This window comes from Sminthopsis crassicaudata, chromosome 1, assembly GCF_048593235.1.
Source record: "Sminthopsis crassicaudata isolate SCR6 chromosome 1, ASM4859323v1, whole genome shotgun sequence".
Lineage (NCBI taxonomy): Eukaryota > Metazoa > Chordata > Mammalia > Dasyuromorphia > Dasyuridae > Sminthopsis > Sminthopsis crassicaudata.
In genome coordinates this window covers 72,397,800-72,410,628 of record NC_133617.1, presented here as the reverse complement: position 1 = coordinate 72,410,628, position 12,829 = coordinate 72,397,800, and the positions used below count along the sequence as shown (strand labels likewise).

General features: G+C 37.2%; 1 long non-coding RNA gene across 1 annotated transcript in view; it reads right to left on the bottom strand.

Moving 5' to 3' along the window:
- Nucleotides 1-11,275, bottom strand: part of LOC141552319 (uncharacterized) — a 74,922-nt gene extending 63,647 nt beyond the window's left edge. Inside the window, exons 1-2 of the long non-coding RNA XR_012485128.1 lie at nt 11,190-11,275; nt 3,141-3,233 (exon numbers count right to left, since the gene is read on the bottom strand). This is a non-coding gene — a long non-coding RNA (uncharacterized LOC141552319). The remainder of the gene's footprint in view (nt 1-3,140; nt 3,234-11,189) is intronic.
- Between the last annotated feature and the right edge of the window lie 1,554 nt (nt 11,276-12,829).

The following is a 12,829-nucleotide window of genomic DNA, read 5'->3' as shown; positions in this document are numbered from 1 at the left end:
CTTGTGATTTTTCCCTTTTTTGTTCTAATTTTTCTTCCATCTAACTTTATATGGAAATAAGTTTTAAATGATTGTACATGTATAACCTATATCAGATTGCTTGCTGTCTTGGGGAGGAAGTAGTTAAGATAGAGAAAGAGAAAAAATTTTGGAACTAAAAATCTTACAAAAATGAATGTTGAAAACTACATTTATATGTAATGGGAAAATTTAAATGCTATTGAGGAAAAAAAACCAAGAAAGTAAAGTTTTTTTTTTGTTGTTTTGTTTTGTTTTTTTAAGAAAGATATATTCTCCATGGATATTCAGCCATCAACATTATTGCTCCAGAAACCCTAAACTTAAATTCCTTCTTATCAATTTACTTTGCTGCAGAATTTCATCTTTTGTGTGATAGTTCATTTCAAAACTTTACTTTCACCAAGAGAAAGTCACCTTTAGATTCTGATTGAAATGAATTATCAGTCACCACACACACTTCTCAGCATCACAGTAACAAAATTGGGCAGCGGGGGAAGAGACAGAATCATCAGGTGGAAAAGGTGAGCCCACTCTTACTCCGGGAAATAAAGTGGCCACTTTTTGGCAGACTGGCCAGTGAACCTTAGAGTCCAATGACCATGCCTTGGTGCTGCTTCCAATGGCCTCCAAAACCTCTTACTAGTGTTGCAAGTTCACTGTTTGCATTATATGTCCAATGGGCTTTTCCAATGATCTAAAACAGGAGTTGGCAATTTTTTTTTTTTTTTCTGTAAAGGGCCAGATAGTCAAAAGCTTTGATGTCCAAGAGGCAAAATTGAGATTATTATACAGGTACTCATACAGCAAGGGAGAAAATTTCCACAAATTTTTAGTTGATATAATTTATAATATGACAGTAATAATAAAATATAATTTTTGTAATAGAGATCTGCCGATAGGAAGAATGGGATTCTTTTTTGGGGGGGATAACACTTCACTTAAAGTTTTTTCAGTATTCTGTCCCGCCTGATTTGTGACCCTGTGTATCATATTTTCCATGAGGTTTTCTTGAGGAAAGATACTGAAGTAGTTTGCCATTTCCTTCTCCAGTGGATTAAGGTCAGCAGAGGTTAAGTTCAGGATCATAGAGCTGGCACGTATGTGTAGTCAAATTGGAACTCAGGTCTTCTTCACTCTAGGCTCAAAACTCTATCCACTGAACTGTCTAGCTGTCCTTTACTTAAAATTAGTGTTTCATATAATCAGAATTGATTGCAAATGTTCTTCTGTTAATGTTAACTTGTTATGAATTTTATGTGTTTCCTTTTTAAAAATATCTTTTAAAACAGATAGGTACTGCCAAATATTCATATCAAACCACATACACATGATTTTTTGGGGTTTTTTTGTTTTGTAATTCTCCTTTTTTGTTTGTATTTTTTAATTACATTTTAAATTCTGATTTGTCTCCCTCCCTTTTTCTCCATCACCATTTTACATTAGATAGATAGACAGACAGATGCATAAATAGATAGATAGATGGATGGATGTAAGGAAAGAAGGATGATGGATGGATAGATAGATGGATAGGTAGATAGAAAGAAAGATATGTAAAACAATACTATACACACTTCTGTATTTTAGTTCTTTCTCTGGAGGTAGATAATATCTTCTGTCATAGGTCCTTTGTAGTTAATTTGAGTATTTATAATATTCAAAATAACTTATTCATTCACAGTTGTTCTTTGACCAGTGTTGTTACTGTATGTAACATTCACTTGGTTCTGCTCATTTCATTCTTGATTATTTCATTTATATCCCACCATGGTTTTTTTAAAGCTATGATTTTTAGGTGAACACATTCATAACTTGGAAAGCATTTTTAGAATGTTATTAACTTCTCTGGATATTTGCCTTTTAGCATGTTATGACATTGCAGTTTAATTATTTTCAGTTCAAGGATAGATGAATGCTCTTCATTGTATAACTAAATGGGTTTTGAAATATGGAAATTTCTTTTACATTTGCATCAAGTCTTCATGGCTAGAGCTTCATGAGCTCATAAAATATATCCATCACAAATTTGTGTGGAAGTAGAGATCTACCATCTTGTTTTATTTTTTGATTTTCCAAGAAGTATAAGAAGCAAATTCACATCACTTCAAAAATATTAGTGGTGGTGTTCTTTTTCAGTGGTACCCAAATCTTCATGAGTCTAACTGGGGCTTTCCTGGCCAGGACACTGGAGTTGTTTTCCCTTTCTTTCTCCAATTCATTTTACAAATGAGGAAACTTAGCAAACAGGAATTAACTGATGTTGTCCAGGTCCAACAACTAGTGTCTGAGGTCACATTGGAACTCTTTTTGATTTCTGAACCTGTATTCTCTACTAAGCCACCTTCCTGCTCTTAATAAAATTAATCCATATTGGGGCAGCTAGATGGCCCAGGAGTCAGGAGGACCTGAGTTTATTAAGTCCAGTCTCAAACTCTTAACAGACAAGTCACTTAACCCCAATTGCCTCACAAAATAAATAAATAATGATAACATTAATCCTCATAAAATTGACTTGACTGCAGGGTAAGTTTTAAATATAAATGCTGTATTTTCTTGCAATTTTAGTATGAAATCATTAACAAATAGTATCAAGTGTACAGTAGGTTATTTCCAAAGGCATTCAAAATTTCATAATACTGACTAAGGGTGGCTTTTCACATTCAGAAAAATGTCAATCTTGGTCTTGATCTCAAAAAATTTTGATGAAAACTTGTATCTCTCTTCTTTTTTTTTTTTTTGGCAAATAGGTTATTGTCATATGTTGAAGTTTAGCAATAAACCTTTGAAATTCTATTGCATTGTAATTTAATCTGTACAATTTTTGTGTCCAAGTAGCACTTATGGTCTCCATCCCAATTATTCACCCCTGCCTCTGTTACCACAGACAATGCATAAATCAATAAACTTTGCTGCATTCCCATAAAACTCTATTATGGATACATATTTGAATTGGATATAAATTCTTATTTTTTTCAATCACATAAAATATTTTTTAATTTATTTTTTAAATGCAGGAAAGATTTTATTTTACATTCTTGTATGAATGGGTGCTTAGGTTAGTAGACATATTTTTGAAATCACAAAAATATTTTCTAAATTTATTTTTACAAAAACATTCTTACCTTAAGGGTTGTACAAAAATAGCCTGAAGGTCAGCAGGCAGAGGGAATACAGCATTAATCCTGGAGTCAGGAGGATCTGACTTCAAGTCCAGCCTCAGAAAAAAAAAAAAAAAAGCTTACTAGCTGTGTGATCCTATGCAAATCTCTTAAACTCAACTGCCTCAAAAACAATAGTCAGCAGCCTGGAATAGGCCCACGGACCATAGTCCAAGAGGCCAAAATGTCCTCCACCGTTTGGACACTAAGAGCCCTGAAACCAACCTAACTCAGACGTCAAAAGCACAAGAGAGAAAAGCCACAAGCCAGGAAGGGCTAAGCCCAGGTGAAAGTTTTCTGTAGCTGCCTTACTGCACGATTTCCCTTCCCATGGTCACCCTGCATGGTACAAAAAGATAGCTCCCCTCCTAGGCTTTCTACAGGACACACTGTATGAGACAATTAATAACCTTCTATGACAACCCTGGTCACTTTTGCTGATGAGCCATCACACTCTCACTTCCCTTCCTGTGGAACAGGAAGGAATGCAGGAAGGTTGGATTATTCTGTAATGGCCATCTCAGGGAAGCAATGCTTGTAATTACCCTGAATGTTTGGAGAACTCCAGGGATATGGGGACAGTATTTGGACCTTGAGAAGATAAATTTTCTGACTGTATCTGGCTTTGTAAAGGCCAATGGTAGATGAACCTGTTCCTTGATTAACTGAAAATGAAGGTAAAATCCTTTAAGCTACTGTGTCCTTTCATTAAGTCCTGCAAACTACTTTATGTTCTGATGAGGTTCAGTATCCGTCTCCCAGTAGGTTGTAACAGTAATTGTAGGTTAAGTTACTGAATCTTCTTTTAAATCATTGCATCAATGTATACCTTGCAGTTTCATTTGTTTGGTTTAGTGTTTAGCACGTCTTGAGACAAAAAGACAAAATAACTATCTGTTTTATATTGTATATTGAATTTCTTTTAACCTTCACCTCTTAGGGGAGCCTACATTTTGAGCTTTAAATACATTGATGCATGTCATGACAAGGGGCTTAATGAACTGAGGAATTGGAGAAAAGGGAATCTGCCTTCTCTCATTAATGCCCAGATCTGTCCCAGGAATGAGCCCAGACTGACACGCCTTCGTTCAAAGCAGAGGAGTTCTTTAAAGGAGGGGGAAGTGGGCACAGTGCTGGAGTTATTTGGGCTCATCAGTGGTTCTTCAAGGTTGGATTAATAAAAATCACTTTGCCCTGGCCCTTTTCTAAACATCAGGTGAGAAATCTAAAGCTGAGAGACTCCTAGGAATATTATAGCCATATCCCAAACCTCCCAGATCAAGGAGATAACACTACAAGCAACCAAAAGGAAACAATTCAAACATAGTGGAATAACAGGCAAGATAACACAATATTTAGCAGCTTCTGCATTAAAAGATCAAAGGGCTTGGAATATGATATTCTGGAGGGCAAAGGAGCTAGGATTGCAACCAAGAACGATTTTCCCTGCAAAACTGAGTAAAATCTTTCAGTGGGAGATTGGGAGAATGGGCATTCAGTGAGATGGAGAACTTTCAAGTATCCCTAATGAAAAGAGGAGAGCCAAACAAATAATTTGACTTTTAAATACAAAATGAAAGAACTGCAAATCTGTGTTTTCTTTCACAGGTTAATTTACATGAAAATGTGTTTGGTATGACCACACATTCATAACCTGTATCAAATTGCTTTCCTTCTCAATGAAGGGGGAAGGGAAGGAGAGAGAGAATTTGGAACTTAAAATCTGAAGATAAATGTCAATATTGTTTTTACATGTAATTTGGAACAATAAAATATTAAATAAGATTTTTTAAAAGACAAGAGAACACTATAAAGAACTGGTTCACCTAAGGGTCAAGATGGGAAAGGGAAGAGAAGGTAACCAATTCTGGGATGATGTCCTAGAAAAGAACCAAAGGGTACAGGGATTGAAATTCAGAATTGAGACTTAAGAATAGGGTTGGGAGTTGCAAAGCAGAGGGTAGATAAAATGACAGCAGGTTATAATTGGATAAAGGAATTTCAGAGCTCATCAACATGAAAGTGGAGCATTGGGGAGAGAGATCAATCAGAAATCCATTTCAGGGACAGCAATATTGTTCAGGGAAAGAGCTCTGACCCTGGAGTCAGGAGGAACTGAATTCAAATCCAGCCTGGGACACTTATTAGCTGTGTGATTCTGGATCCTGGCAAATAACATAACCTGGAGACTCAGAAAAAAGAAAGAAAAAAAAAAAGAAGAAGAGAAGGAAAGGAAAAAAAGAAGTCTATTGCAATAGTTCAGGTGAGAAGTGATCAGGGACTGAAGTGAAGCAGAGAATGCACAGGAAGAGACACTGTGGAAGATCAACAAGATTTAGGAACTAATTGCATGGGAATGAGAGGAGGTATGAGATCAGCCTTCAAGTATTTGGAAGACAATTAAGTGGAAGAATGTGATTTGGTCAGCTTGAGATCAAAGAGTAGAACTAGGAGCAATGTGGTAAAAGTTGCAAAAAAGGCTGATTTAGATTCAGTATAAGGGAAAAGTTCTTAATAATTAGGGCTATCCATGATGATTATGGAAATACATTTGGAAGAATCGCATATGTTTAACCTATATTGGATTGCTTGCTGTCTCAGGGAGAGGGGAGGAGAGAGGAAAGGGAGAAAAATTTGGAACACAAGGTTTTTCAAGGGAAAATGTTTAAAACTATCTTTGCATGCATTTTGAAAATAAAAATATATTGTTAGAAAAGTTTACCTCCTCCAAGAAGTCTTCTTGCTCTTCCCCCAAAGGATTTTCCCCTTTAACCTCATGCAGCACTCATCACACACTATTGGGTTTTACTTACAAAGCCTATTTTAAGTGCATCCTGAGGACCCTTTCAAGTGACACTTCAAAGTGATCTCAAGGAGCCCTTTGGGTCACATCTACTAACACTGCATCTCCCAGGTTGTGATTTTCCTTTTAACAGCCTAAAGCCAAGGACAGATTAATTTAAATCAAAATAGTGCACAGAATTCCCAGGGAATAAAACCCTTCTTTCCTCTAACTGCAGGGGCCGCCATCCGTGCTAAAACATCTCTGTGTCTTAAATTACTCTCAGCCCACTAGCTTGAATGCCCAGAACTCCTGGCCCCTGCTGGATTCCTCCTTGGTCACTGAGCTGCTACTGCCACCTGTTGATTCTTTTCTGGATTGCAGCTTCTAGACAGGTGCTTATTACTCAGCTCTGAGGACTCCCATTGCATCCCATTGAATCCACATAACTCTAAAGGAGAAAGAAGTTGGTAACTTTGACAGCTCACACTCACTTAAATCCAACTCATTTGTATGTCATGACATCACCTCTCTGATGTCATACTCCTCTTCAAGAAGGAAGGACAAAAAACAGCAACAACCTAGAGATAGGCTCACATTTCTTTGTTTTTGACAGTTTGGTACAGAACATGGGACCTGGAATCCGGAAGACTGAAGTTCAAATCCTCCTGGCTGAGAGAGCTTGAGCAATTAACCTCTATCTGCTTCAGTTTTCTCAACTCTTACTTCCCAGGGTTGTCATAAAGATCAAATGAGGTACTTATAGAATGGCTGATACATAGAGAGACTTAATAAATGTTTGCTTCCTTCTTTATATAATTCAACCAGGAGAGACAAAAAAAAAAGTCTCATCACTGAAAATCTGCCTTTTGAATGGCCTTTGTTTCCATTAGGGACAGTTCCCAGAGTCTGGTCTGCTATTTTAACTGGAGAGAAGAAATTCCTTTTAACTTCCATCTTGCCCCTGAGTCCAGTACTAAGATCATGCATATTATCCTGTGACTTATTTCACTTTAATAGGGCTGGATGGGTCTACCTGTACCTGGTGACATTTGTTCTATATTCTATCAAGTATGACAAAAAAATTATTCTCAGAGAAGATAACACATAAAAAAGGGGAAAAAAATCCCTGGAGGAAAGATCCCAAACCCAGTTGCATGCATCCTCTGTGGAAGATTATCAAAGGAAATGAACTAGAATTATACAGAATGGGAAAGCATCTATAGGTTGAAATTTATGCTAATGGACAGTGTTATCCATATTGATGAGACATATGATGGCTGTGTTGATATCTGTGCCAGGTGCTAACTATATGAACATGACAGTGCTGTCACACTTAGCTCAAAAAAAATTTTTTTTTTGGTTCCTGCTTTCCTAGACTATAGAAAGAATTGAAATTTCTTTACCTCTTCCACATAATTCACATTTTAGAGAAATTTCAGAGTTCATAAGGATTGGGGATATTGACTAGTTATCTATCTTATTGGTCAAATGACCCAGATGAATAATTTTTTTTTAACATATAGGTCCTTTCCTTATTTCTTTTTATCTCTTTGGGGTTTATGCAAAACAATTCCTTCTTAAGGATTAAGTGGATTTTAGTAGCTAGAAAGAGTTGTAGAGCAGAGGTTGGTAAATTTCAGGCTGCCAATTTCAAATCTATCTTGCTGCCAATTTTTGTACAACCTGTTGGCTAAGGGTACTTTTCATATTTTTAAAAGTTACTTACAACAGCATGTTAGTTTGCTGACCCTCTGCTCTAGATTATCAAAACAAAACAAAACTCTAAAGAGTTTTGAAATAGCAAATTTCCAGTTCCCTGCAGCAGAATCCATTCCCCTTCCCTGAACCCCTAGTCAGCAGGAAGAGGAAGAAAGGAAAGAATCTGGCAAGACTTGGAGACTTCTCAACCACTCTGAAAAAAAACAAGAAACCCCTCTGTTGAACCTCACCATACTCATCTTTCCAGTCCTTAATCTATTGTGTCTGTTTTATTTCTACATGGATTGCTCTGGTCCCACTGTCTAAAGGTCAGGTAGGTTATATTTTATTTAGACTCCTCACTTAAGATTTTCAGTATCCCTGTATGAGGATGTATTCTGATAGAAGTGGATATCTTCAACAAAGAGAAGAGCTAATCCAATTCTAATTGATCAATGATGGACAGAATCAGCTACACCCAGAAAAGGAACACTGGGAAATGAGTGTAAACTGTGAGCATTTTTGTTTGTTTGTTTGTTTTTCTTCCCAGATTATTTTTACCTTCCGAATACAATTCTTCTTTTGCAACAACAACAACAAAATTCAGTTCTGCACATGTATATTGTACCTAGGATATACTATAAGATATTTAATATGTATGGGAATGCCTGCCATCTAGGGGAGGAGGTGGAGGGAAGGAGGGGAAAATTTTGGAACAGAAGGGAGTACAATGGAAAATGTTGTAAAAAAAAAAAAAACCTATGCATATGCACTGTCAAAAAATGTTATAATTATAAAAATTAATATTACATGTGAATTCTACCAAACATTTAAAGAACAACTAACTTCAATGCTTTGTAAACTATTTGAAAAAATAGGGATTGAAGGAGTCCTACCAAATTCCTTTTATGACACAGACATGGTACTGATACCTAAACCAGGTAGATCGAAAACTGAGAAAGAAAACTATAGACCAATTTCCTTAATGAACATTGATGCTAAAATCTTAAATAAGATATTAGCAAAAAGACTTCAGAATTATCCCCAGGATAATACACTATGACCAAGTGAGGTTTATACCAGGAATGCAAGGCTGGTTTAATATTAGGAAAACTATTAGTATAATTGACCATATTAATAATCAAATGAATAAAAACCATATAATCATCTCAATAGATGCAGAAAAAGCATTTGATAAAATCCAACATCCATTCCTACTAAAAACGCTTGAGAGTATAGGAATAAATGGACTATTCCTTAAAATAATCGAGAGCATGTATTTAAAACCTTCAGTAAACATCATATGTAATGGCGATAAACTAGAACCTTTCCCTGTAAGATCAGGAGTGAAACAAGGTTGCCCACTATCACCATTACTATTCAATATAGTACTAGAAACTCTAGCCTTGGCAATAAGAGCTGAGAAAGAGATTCAAGGAATTAGAGTAGGAAATGAGGAAATCAAACTATCACTCTTTGCAGATGACATGATGGTATACTTAGAGAACCCCAAAGACTCTGCTAAAAAGCTATTAGAAATAATTCAGAGTTTTAGCAAAGTTGCAGGATACAAAATAAATCCACATAAAGCCTCAGCATTTTTATACATTACCAACACAATCCAACAGCAAGAGATACAAAGAGAAATTCCATTCAAAATAACGGTCAATAGTATAAAATATTTGGGAATATATCTACCAAAGGAAACTTAGGAATTATATGAGCAAAATTACAAAACACTTGCCACAAAAATAAAGTCAGATTTAAATAATTAGAAAGACATTGAGTACTCTTGGATAGGCCAAGCAAATATAATCAAGATGACAATACTCCCTAAACGAATCTATTTATTTAGTGCTATACCAATCAGACTCCCAAGAAACTATTTCAATGACCTAGAAAAAATAACAACAGAATTCATATGGAAGAACAAAAGGTCGAGAATTTCAAGAGAAGTAATGAAAAAAAAATTAAATGAAGGTGGTCTAGCTGTACCTGATCTAGAACTGTATTATAAAGCAACAGTCACCAAAACCATTTGGTATTGGCTAAGAAATAGACTAATTGATCAGTGGCATAGGTTAGGTTCACAGGGCAAGATAGTGAATAAAAATAGCAATCTAGTGTTTGATAAACCCAAAGACCCCAAATCTTGGGATAAGAATTCATTATTTGACAAAAACTGCTGGGAAAACTGGAAATTAGTATGGCAGAAACTAGGCATGGACCCACATTTAACACCACATACTAAGATAAGATCAAAATGGGTCCAAGATTTAGGCATAAAGAACGAAATCATAAATAAATTGGAGGAACATGGGATGGTTTACCTCTCAGACTTGTGGGGCAGGAAGGAGTTTGTGTCCAAGGGAGAACTAGAGATCATTATTGATCACAAAATAGAAAATTTTGATTATGCCAAATTAAAAAGTTTCTGCACAAACAAAACTAATGCAAACAAGATTAGAAGGGAAGTAACAAATTGGGAAAACATTTTTACAGTTAAAGGTTTTGATAAAGGCCTCATCTCCAAAATATACAGAGAATTGACTTTAATTTATAAGAAATCAAGCCATTCTCCAATTGATAAATGGTCAAAGGATATGAACAGACAATTTTCAGATGATGAAATTGAAACTATTTCCACTCATATGAAAGAGTGTTCCAAATCACTATTGATCAGAGAAATGCAAATTAAGACAACTCTAAGATATCATTACACACTTGTCAGATTGGCTAAGATGACAGGAACTAATAATGATGAATGTTGGAGGGGCTGTGGGAAAACTGGGACACTGATGCATTGTTGGTGGAGTTGTGAAAGAATCCAACCATTCTGGAGAGCAATCTGGAATTATGCCCCAAAAGTTATCAAAATGTGCATACCCTTTGACTCAGCAGTGCTACTACTGGGCTTATACCCCAAGGAAATACTAAAGAAGGGAATGGGATCTGTATGTGCCAAAATGTTTGTGGCAGCCCTTTTTGTAGTGGCTAGAAACTGGAAAATTAATGGATGCCCATCAATTGGATAATAGTTGGGTAAATTATGGTATATGAATGTTATGGAATATTATTGTTCTGTAAGAAATGAGCAGAAGGATGATTTCAGAAAGGCCTGGAGGGAAAGCAGTTAATTGAATGTCCAACCCCTTTTTGTACAAAGAGGTTTGGGACAGAAGAGGGACAGGAGCTGTCCATGTGGGCCCCTTAAGACAGGTATAAAAAACAGGAATCATTTGAATTTGTCCCCTATTCTTGCTTTGCTTCATTCCTCTCCTGTCGAAATTTCTCCCTTCCTCCCAGTCCTAGGTGCAGCCTCAGCCCCTGAACCTTGAGCTCACCCTGGGGAAATAAGAGCTAATACTGAGAAAAGCAAAGTTTTTCTTCTATCCCAGTCCATTCCCATCTATCTCAACCTGATAGATTGCTCTGAAAAACTCAGAATCTGCACTATCAATGCAAGTCCCCTCTCCCAGATCCTCCCCTTTCCTTGATTCCCCTTCCCTCTAACCCAGCAGGGTCCTCACCTTCCCTGGTCAGAATGACTAGGATGTGGTATTAGCAGGACAGTTCCAGGGCACTATCACTCTCTGTCCAGGTAGGCATGGATATGGGAGGAGTGAGAAGGTGGGAATGGGAGGAACCCTGTCTGCCTCTAAGGGAACATGCAAGTAAAGGGTGGGGCTGATCACCTGAATCACTAGTCAACTTGGCCTGGCCTGGAACCCAGCTGATTGGACATTGTCTGCATAGGTTGGAAGGTGACAAAAGCAAAAAGTCTTTGGGAGGAGGTGCTATGGGGGAGGAGAGAGAGGAAGGGTGTGATCAGGTGCTGGAGTACTGGCTGCCACAAAGGGAAGAGCCTACTATAATAACAGCAACATTAACAAACAGCCAATATTTGTATAGAGCTTTAAGGTTAACAGTATCCTTAATCTATACTTTCTCATTTTAATCTCAAAAAACCCCACAAACAAACAAACCCAATAACTCTTTTGAGAAAGGCACTATTTTGCTTGTAAAGGGGGAGGCACTCCAGCATTTCAAAGGAGTAGATGCTGTGGCAATTTTCCACTCCCATGTTGATGTACCTGTTCTTACCTGGACAATAGAAAAGAAAGGTGAGGTAGTACCAATGTTCAGATTAGTCTGGACCCCTATATGGCTCAGTGTAAGTGATTCCCGCAAAACAAGAGAAGGGAATTGTAAGGGCCCTTCAAATGGGCGGCCACAGTGCAACAGGAGATTGATTGGCCCAGAGGTATTATCTGTGGATATAGGACTGCCCTGTGGGTGGGGTCCTGGCCATATTGAGATAGCTTCGTAATGTGTGACGGTTCTCTCGCTGGTTGGCTGTGTGTGTGACCTCACAGGCCCTTTATAAGCCCACTGCAGATAGCAAGTCACTCTCTTTAACCTGGCTCCCTAGCCTGGGGTAGCCAAGCCAAGCTGTTGGATAGCCAAGAGAGGTAAGGAGTTTGGTAGTGAACACTTGGGTCTTCAGACCAGTTGTTCACTAGGGAGTAAACAAGACAGGGCATTAAGTCAGGGCATTATGTGAGTAGGTATAATAAAGGCTTTTAAGATTACATGTGGCTGTTCTTGAGTGTGCTACTGGTTATTAAACTATAGATTTAAGAAATCGTGGCCAGAGACCTTTGAAGGCCTCAGAGGAGGTGAGCCAGGTAGAGTTGACACTGCAAAGGTCAGTGGTCAAAGGTACTCTGTTGGGCCTAGGACAGCCTGGTAATAGTAACTGCTAAGAGGGCATGTTACAGCTCTGTCAAGGATTTAAAATGTAAAATCATTGTACCCAGTGTCTTCAAAGTATTAGTGCATTTTTAAGCTACTCAATTCTAAAATGCAACACTTAAAGTATTTCATACATTTAACTTGACTTCTCTTTAGCCCCCACTTCTCATGCCCTTCTCCATTTCCTGGGACCCAAAAGGATAATACATTTATATATTGATTTAAAATATAGTCACTTTATGACCAGCAGGATGAATACAGAGAGGCTTGGAGAGACTTACATGAACTGATGCTGAGTGAAATGAGCAGAACCAGGTGATCACTATACACTTCAACAACAATACTGTATGAGGATGTATTCTGATTGAAGTGGAAATCTTCAACATAGAGAAGATCTAATTCACTTCCAGTTGAT